Source organism: Neltuma alba, unplaced genomic scaffold, assembly GCF_004799145.2.
Source record: "Neltuma alba isolate B1F8T4 unplaced genomic scaffold, ASM479914v2 tig00011018_pilon, whole genome shotgun sequence".
In the NCBI taxonomy this organism is placed as follows: domain Eukaryota; kingdom Viridiplantae; phylum Streptophyta; class Magnoliopsida; order Fabales; family Fabaceae; genus Neltuma; species Neltuma alba.
Genome location: NW_021635771.1, coordinates 42424 through 52212, shown reverse-complemented (window position 1 = coordinate 52212; position 9789 = coordinate 42424). Strand labels below are relative to the sequence as shown.

The following is a 9789-nucleotide window of genomic DNA, read 5'->3' as shown; positions in this document are numbered from 1 at the left end:
TAAATTATAAATTCGTAAGAGTTTACTTTTATTAATGAATTACTATTAAAAATACATACTTAAATAATTAAAATATAAAAAGTGACAATAATTTCATTTAAATATATTTTAAATCTAAATAATTGAAATTAAATCCATCAACATTCATAATTTATTATATTCAACAAACAAATTTTTATGAAATCCATATGTAAAGTCACTAAATATAATTAAATTATAAGATTTAGCATGAGTTTAAAAGAAAGTTGACATGATTTTATAAATTAAAAATGTAAAAACGATAAACCCGATGAGTGAACTTACAAGTTTAACCGAATTTATAATTAGTATAAGTTTAAAAATAAATCAACATGTTTTTACAAGCTGAAAAATTAAAAATATTAAATTCAAAGATTCAATTTGTAAGTTTAACAACAATACATAGCGGTATTATATTAGGAGCAGGGGGGAGGGAGTATATAAATGTCCGAGAAAGAACACTCTCCAGGTCCCTAAGAAGTACCCCGTCACAAATTCACGAAAAGTAAGGAGGTTTTCTTGTCCGTGTATATGTATCTAGTTTCTTTTCCTTCTTTCCAAATGCACCATGGTTAATTTTTTTATTAGGAATTAGGAAAAATCATTAATTAAGGGTATATCTAAAAATATTTTATAGCAATTTCTAAAACTAAAAAAAAAAAAAAAAGGAAAAACGACTATCCGCAGTCCTAAACGTACGAGGCTGGGAGCTATATAATTGTTTTATCGAGGTTAAGAAAATTAATAAGGCTAACTTTTTTTTTTTTGAAAAAATGTATTGATTTTTTTAAGATACCAGTTTTAATCATTTGTATCTTTTAATGAAAATCCCTTTTAATATGCACTGATGCACAATCAATAGAGAGAGTTTTAAAAAAAAATTATAAATTTAAAGATAATTAAGTGAATTGATATCTTATATTGATAATAAAGATAAATCCTAATATTAGCTTTTATATTTATAAGAAGGGGGAGTGTGAAATGTCACAAAGGTCACAGAAAATTCGACGCCATGAAAATGGACAGACACAAACATTATAATCACAACTTTCTTGGACAATAATTTGGCACGACACTGTCACTTGTTATGGTAGAGGCACAGTGACCCTGTAAACGCATTAGGTTGTTTGAAAATTTAAAGTTCATAAAATAAAATGGTCCTATAATGGCAAAAAAAAAAAAAAAAAAAGTGGTCCAATAGGTTAATTCACCATGAAATCCTGTCGGGCCCACGAAGAAACCGAAATATCCGGCTCCATTACTCCTGGTGGGTCGGCGTTATTGAATGATTTTATTTATTCAGGACCACATCTATACTAACACTAATTAATTAATGGAATTAAACATCTCCCATGCTCCATACTTATGTAATAATCCCAGTATTAGTGAAATCACAGTATATGAATACACGTAACCGTTGTTCTGCACAAGATATATGCATTACAATGCACGAGGAACATTTCATTTTAGATTAACATTAGGCATCTGGAGCTCATTTCCTTATTAATTAAGAATAATTAGTTAAAATTTGTTAAAAGAAATAAATGTCATTATCTCATTAATCAATACTCCTATTTATAAGTTTTAGATTTAGAAAAGAGTGCCATCCATTTTATAAGTTTCAATTTTGAGTTGTCTAAATATTTATGGCATTTTTTAAAAATTTTTATCTTTAATTATTTGTTTTTTCTCATTTGCCATACTTTTTTATCACATTTTTTCATATATTCTCTTTCATTATATTTTTTATTTATTATAAGGATATATTTAAAAAAATTATATTTTTGACCTATTTATTACTTTTAACAAACTTTAATTAATTAATTATTCGTTATTTGTAAATTAGTTAGGAATAGGGACGGGGGGGAGTATACAGCGCTATTTCTCTCAACATGGATCGTACAGATACTACCCACACAAACTTGTGCGTTTATAAATGGCTAACCGTATGCCCGACTTGGTACACAGAGCAGCAACGTTGTCTTCTACGTATCTATCTTTCTGATCTCTCGAATCATTCGACCACCTCAGTGTTCTCCAAAAATGGCGACGAACCCAGGCATTCTGACCAATTGGCCATGGAAGCCTCTCGGAGACTTTAAGGTTTCTTACATTATTTCTTTAGAGTGTGTGTGTGTGTGTATTCAAGGTTTCCTGGTATTATGTTATTCATTTCCACGCAGAAATGTTTGGCTGACATGTATGTTTAATTTCATGGTTTTTTTAATATGATGGAAGTGGTTGTTGCTGGCACCGTGGGTGGCACACAGCAGTTACAAAATGATAACGAAGGAGGGAAATGAGAGGGACGTTGGATACTTTCTGATATTTCCATATATTTTGGTGAGGATGCTTCATGATCAGCTTTGGGTTTCTTTTTCTCGTTATCAAACTGCCAAAGGCAAAAACAGAATCGTTGACAAGAGCCTCGATTTCGAACAAGTTGATAGAGAAACCAACTGGTGATTAACCAATTCTTCTTCTTCATCATTCTTAGATATATATATATATATATATATATGTATGTATATAATATCTTGTTGCTTGGGTTTTCATCACTTATTAAGAAACGTACAGATTAACCATAAGGATCTATGTGTGTGTGTGTGTGTGTGTGTGTGTGTGTGTGTGTGTTTGTTGCTTTAATTTGTAGCTCCCTAAATGGGTTACAGATAAAAAATAATTAGTTAAACTTAGTTAAAAATAATAAATAGATTAAAAATATACTTTTATTTTTAAATATACCTTTATAATAAATGAGGAAAAGGATGAAAGAGAATGTGTAGGGAAATATGATAAGAGAAAAATAATTAAAGGTAATTTAAAAAATATATTAAATATTAAGACAAACTCAAATTGAAATTTATAAAATAGATCATACTTCTACCCAAATTTTAAAGCTTGTAAATAGAATCAGAGAGTTAGTAGCTTCCAGAGTTGTTCATGAATGACATTTGAATGGATTCTTAATTACTACCTGAACCCGACTGTTAGTGAATAATAAATTTGGTGGGGTCAAATGAAAGTTCGTGCATTGTGAAAAATTTGAGCTTTTCTTAAATGAAAAAGATACTTAGCTCCAAAAAATTAATTTGAATAATTAAAAAAAATGCTGAAAGGATGTGAGTTAGAACCCAATTTAAATAGTTGTGATTGATTACGGTTTTTATCTTTTAATTTATGTATTTTTTTTTGCATGATCTCTAATTCTACTAAAACAAATAATGAATTAGCAACGAAATTTTCTAATTAATGTCACTAATTGATTGGTGATGAAATTTTATCGTTAAAATGATTTGACAATGAAATTCTGTCCGTAATTCAGTATTTTTTTAGTATTATATGTGAATTTCCCACCCTCATACTCACACAGTTAATTTTAACAATATCTCTTGAAATGTGAGTCTTACATTTTCTATGTATTTTTATTTTCCCATCCTTCTTATGTTTTGGTAATTATTACTGAAGGTCTCTATCACTCATTGCTGTGAATCCATAGGGTCCACACCTTACATACACCGTGCATGGAGCCCTCGGTTTTAAGTGTGTCTCCCGATCTCTATGCTTTATATTAATTTCTGCCAAACCTCGAATTAAATTAGTGTCCCATGCTCCCACGAGAGCCTTAAGCAACACGAAGATTTATTTAGTCTGTGCTTTTTTAATTACCTGAGAGAGGAAATAAATCATTATATTCCTATCTCAAAATCATGTCATTATATAGCTCTCCACCCTTTTCACATCAACGGAGACGGGATAATATTTTTTTAATTAAATGGGTGAAAACTAATGGTTTGAGATTACAAATGGGACCAAACCTAAAACCTCTTACTCATTAAAAAGCTCTCATGTCACTAGACTACGATGCTATAAAAAAAAGACATGATAATACAAAACATCTAAATTCTCACATTGAATGGTACGAAATGCTATGAGGTTTCCACTTGATTTGAACAGTAATTCGGATTAAGTGATGTAAAAGATTTTAAATGAAGGTTAACTTTTTGAACTTTTCTACAATCACATAGACTCATATGGAAGTTATTGTACCTAATTAGGCCAAGTTTATCCCATAATTCTTGTATTTTTTAATTGATTTTTGCAGGGATGACCTAATAGTGTTAAATGCACTTTCGTCTTACATTGTGTATATGTTGGTACCAGAGGCTTCTAATATGCCATTCTGGAGAGCGGATGGAGTGATTATCACAGCAGTTCTACATGCAGGACCTGTGGAGTTTCTGTACTACTGGCTGCACAGAGCTCTTCATCACCATTTTCTTTACTCTCGCTACCATTCTCACCACCATTCCTCCATCATCACCGAGCCCATCACTTGTATGGATATATGTTTTCATCATCTTTAATTACTTTCTCACATCTATTTCATTCTCATCAATTCTATATGTGTGGGTATGTATATGTGTGTGAGTTATTATCATAAATATGACCTTTTTTGGTTGGTTCGGACAGCTGTGATACACCCATTTGCAGAGCACATAGCATACTTTATGTTATTCGCAATCCCAATGTATACGACGGTGATAACAAGGACGGCATCCATAGTATCATATGCAGGTTATCTTACATACATTGACTTCATGAACAACTTGGGTCACTGCAACTTGGAGCTCATCCCTAACTCTCTCTTCACCTTCTTCCCTTTCTTAAAGTATATCATGTACACCCCCTCGTAAGTTCCTTCTCTCTCTCTCTCTCCCCCCCTCTACAATAATTGTTCTTCCGATTTGATATAAATTGAGGTTTTAGACTACCTAGAACCAGTCCAAATAGTTCAATGAATCAAGTTTAGTCTAATCCGATCTTAAGTTAGAACTAGACTAGACCAAATCACAAGCTGTTTTTTTTTTTTGGCCGAAGGTCTTATCTAAACCAAACGTTGGGTTGGTGATTAACTTGGTCTAATTTGGTTTATGCACACCCCTATATATATTGAAAATGTGTTTTTCGTACCTCTTATACACGATTTTATATTTTGAAATCTTTGACATATAAAATAATCATAATTATTATTTTTCATGCTCATCAAAACCTAACAATTTTGAATACCCAATCATTTAATAGTTGAATTGCAGCAAGCTAAGACTGGGGATGTTTATCATTGAGATATTGAACATATGTCTTTTCAACATTATTACTAGGAGATGTCTTTTCAAAATTAATGAGATGCCTAATCATGTGCATATGGTCCTTCACATGAAAATAATTACTTTTAACAGATTGATTATTTATATTAAAACTTAAAATGTAAATCATAAAACGTACGTCTGCTACTAGACAAGATGTGCATCATGAGGATGTACATACTTCTCTTGGGAGCAGAGAGAGAAAAGACATAATTATTCTATAAAAAAAAACGCAACAATCCATTAAAAACTAAGACATTTGGATCAATAAAAAATAGAGAAAGACAAGTAATTAGCCTTTTCAAACTTTATTATAAGGGCGCTTTCTAGACGGCTTGGATGTCATTAAATAAAAAATATAATTGGCTCTCATCAAAACATTAGAAGGCAAGTTAGGTCTGCAGTCTGCTTCTCGACAGCCTTACGTGCACGTAGTAGTGGTACCAGCTGGGAGCTGCTGTGAAAGTGCATAGTAATTTAATTTCCAACTGCTTTGCTTTGATAATGAATCGAAATCATGTCATGTCATTTCATTATAGGGTAATCATATAAAAGCTTCGTGGGTTTATATATCCTGCATATAATATCATGTTAATTACAAAATATTAAGTGATGGGATTTATGAATTCAAGAGTTTTTCCAATTAGGTTAATATCTTGGGATTGAAAGGACTTGTATTAACAAAAAAAAAAAAAGGCCCGATGTTCATGGAAAGTGCATACTCCTAAATGGCTAAATATAAAGTTTAATTTAATAGTTTTGAATTGATAATCTCATTCTTTCTCATTTCTTGATGTATTAATCATTTATTTCTTATAATACACACATCCAACACAACATACACACGTGGCAGTTCAAACCACGACATAGAGAAAGACTCATCCCTCTCCATTCCCTGGGCAGCTCTGAACCATGCTCCTTATTCAACCTCACTCCATGATTATCAACTTCTTCTCTAACTCTTTTGAATACTAATATCAATTTCCACTGGACATACTAATCTTTCTGTAATAATTTTAATCTTGATTTAATTCCACCCCTTTCCTATGTTACTTTTGGATTCCTAACTTTCATCTCGTAAAATGTCATGAATATTCTTCTATAAAATATATTGTGAAAATCACTTACAAGTCATGTATTTTTTAGTGAACATAGCAGTATATTTCACAATAGAAGAATATAATTAACAATAATTTAGTTAATTGATCATCAGCTGATTTGATTCTTTATTTGTGTGATCGATAGGTTCCACTCTTTGCATCACACTCAATTTCGATCCAATTACAGTCTTTTCATGCCAATATATGACTACATTTATGGAACTGTGGACAAATCCACAGAGATAACATATGAAACATCATTGAAGCGAACAGAAACCTCGCCACATGTTGTGCACCTAACACACCTCACAACTCCAGATTCCATCTACCATCTTCGTTTAGGATTTGCTTCTTTAGCCTCCAAACCCCACACTTCTAAATGGTACTTCTTCTTGATGTGGCCTTTCACTCTTTGGTCTTCTATCATGACCTGCTTTTATGGCCGAACATTTGTTCTGGAGAGCAACACATTCCAAAATCTCACCTTGCAATCATGGGTTGTTCCAAGATTCTTCGTACAGGTATGGACTATTATTATTAATCATTTAATTATCCAGTTCATTTTCTTAGAAAAAACAAGTTAAAGCCAATTATTTGATTGTTTAATTAATTAAAAATCCTTTTATAGTATATTTCCAAGAGCCAAAGAGAGACATTGAATCAACTGATAGAAGAAGCGATACTGGACGCAGAGTCGAGTGGGAGTTAAGGTCCTGAGTCTTGGTCTTCTAAATCAGGCAAGTTTCAATTTTTTTGAAAAATCTATTTAAAGTTTAATTAATTGAATATACTCTCACTCTAATTAATGACTTGAATATGTGTGGATGTAAAGGGAGAGGAGCTTAACAAATGTGGAGAGATTTACATACAAAGGTACCCCCAGTTAAAGGTGAAGATTGTGGATGGAAGTAGCTTAGTGGTTGCTATAGTTCTTAATAGCATTCCAAAACAAACAAGTCAAGTGGTTCTTTGTGGTTCTTGCACCAAGGTTTCTCTTGCTATTGCAACTGCTTTATGTCAAAGAAATATCAAGGTATGTTCAATTTTACTTATATAATTGCCTAACTTTTTTTTAATGTGTAATGTTGATTCGAGCAAAAGATTTTATAATTTACTACTAGCTTCGGTCCTTAATATAGAAGCTAGTTGACTAATTTGAGTAGATTAAAGAAGTTTGTTAAGTTAGTTATTTGTAATAAATAGGTGTTGTCATTCCTAAAATACCCTTGCTAATAATGTGTATTGACCAAAATTATCATTTGATGAAACCTTTAACATGTGCAACCATTACAAGGAGTACTTTAGGCAAAATGAATAAATACAAGAGATGAAATGGATTGAGATTTTATATTTAGGACCAAATTGAAAACCAAACTAGCTTTATATTAAGAATTGGAGGTAGTATATTGGAGGCAACAATCCACTCATCTTAGCTAAATCTAAACTTAATATATATGTCATATAATCAGGATTGAAATTAATCAGTTCTTTCCTGCAGGTAATAACAACATGCAAAGACAGCTTTGAGAATCATCAATTAAGGATAAGCAGACCTGAGTTGAGAAAGAATTTGGTCCATTTGACATCGGACACTGTAAAGGTAATTAAACTCATTTTTGAACCTAACATCATCGCACTCCTCAATTATTGATATGGTAATCTAACATCAGTATAATATTATGTTGCAAATTGATTCAGATATGGTTAGTAGGCGAGAAATGGAAGGCAAATCAACAAATGAAGGCACCAAAAGGATCGTTGTTCATACCATTGACCCAATTACCTCTAAAGGAATTGCGCAAAGACTGTTTTTATCTCACCACACCTGCTATGATAGCTCCCTCTTCTTTTCAAAATTTACACTCTTGTGAGGTCAGTTACCCACACACAACACTTTTTTTTTTGGGGGGTTTCTAAGGAAGAAGTGAATTAATAAGTTCCATTATATATGTCACAGAACTGGTTGCCAAGAAGGGTGATGAGTGCATGGCGTATTGCTGGAATATTGCATGGCTTGAAGGGTTGGGACGTAAATGAGTGCGGAGAAGTGATGTTCAATGTTGAGAAAATATGGCAGGCGAGTCTTGAACTAGGGTTCCGGCCACTGTCACAGAAGATTCCGTTCATTGAATCCTAATCAACTAAATCATATCAAGACGGATCCTCTTAGTTTCATGTTTTGCTCGCTCTGGCCCAAGTTGGCCGGAGAAGATGATCTGAATCATTTCAATTATTCTCGTCATCTTTTGTTCAATTTCTGTTACGTTATGTCGTGAGACTGTAATTTTTGTCGTTTCATTTTTATTTGAACTCTTAAACTATATGCTTTTATATATATATATATATATATATAATGTCATGATATAGAAATGTGAAGGTACGTGTTATGCTATGTTGTCGCCGGTCCGATCTTTATTCCATTTTCAAAGGCTTGCCGCAATTGTCCTTCCGCTGCACCTTGGTTTGTCATAGATTCATCACTACTCCTTCGTTACTTTTTATAAACCATAAATTCAACAAAATATTGTGTAATTTTAGTACTTATTGGTTCATGAAATTTAATTTTCATCAATCTAAATCCCTAAAATTTCACAATCACGCATAATTGGTTTGCATGGTGTTATTTTTCTTTTACATAAGGACTAATCTTTCATGGTTATGAAATTCGATAACAATTAAATTTCATAAATTAAATTGATAATTGAGCAAATTTGAGGAACTAAAAATTTCAATGACCCTTTTTTTCACCAAAAAAAAAACCTAATTCTGGACCATACAATACTTTAATTTGTGTCATTGTGCGTGTATTTAAACAAAAACACACCGGCTTATGTTTAAGTAGATCATAGATGGGGGGCTTCATGAGCATAAGCCCACATAGGAAAAAGGACTTATGGGCCTAGCTGCGGCAGGTTGGTCCATCCTTTTTCTGAAGAAACTACTAATCTTACCCAAAAAAAAAAGGGAATCAAACGATAGGGCCCGCTTTCATTTGTCTTTTCCAGAGCTTTAAATTAAACCTTGACTATGGCAACAAAAATGAACTGCCAGACAACTGGTTAGGTGATCGTCACCCATGATTTGACTAAAGATTTATCGATAATCAAAACTAAATGAAAATTCAAAATATATATATAGGGTAAATTAGCAACTTGTTGTATGATTCACCAAGCTAGTACAACTACTTTTCAACCGTGTTGTTTCCGAAATTAAATGCCTTGATTTATGTACAAAATAGTAGTTCACAGCATAAACATCTGATATTACCTCCGATTTTTTTTAATAAGAAACAATCTTTCTCCGAGTATAAAAAACAAATTTCTTTTGTCTAAACTTTTAAGGGTTGTTCAGAGAAAATAACACGCATTTTTTAATACAAGAATGAGAAATAATCAATTTAATTAAATTTTAATCTTTGTAAATTAACTAAGTGCACTCTGTAAATCACTTCATACTAAAAAAATAAAACATTAAATTGATAAAAAATTTCACACTGAAGAGAAAGGCAATGACTTCTATGCACA

The 9789-nt window shown here is 32.0% G+C and overlaps 1 pseudogene; it reads left to right on the top strand.

The window, feature by feature from the left end:
- Positions 1-2058: 2058 nt before the first annotated feature.
- Positions 2059-8402, top strand: LOC114760764 (very-long-chain aldehyde decarbonylase CER1-like; annotated as a pseudogene).
- The last annotated feature ends 1387 nt before the right edge of the window (positions 8403-9789 follow it).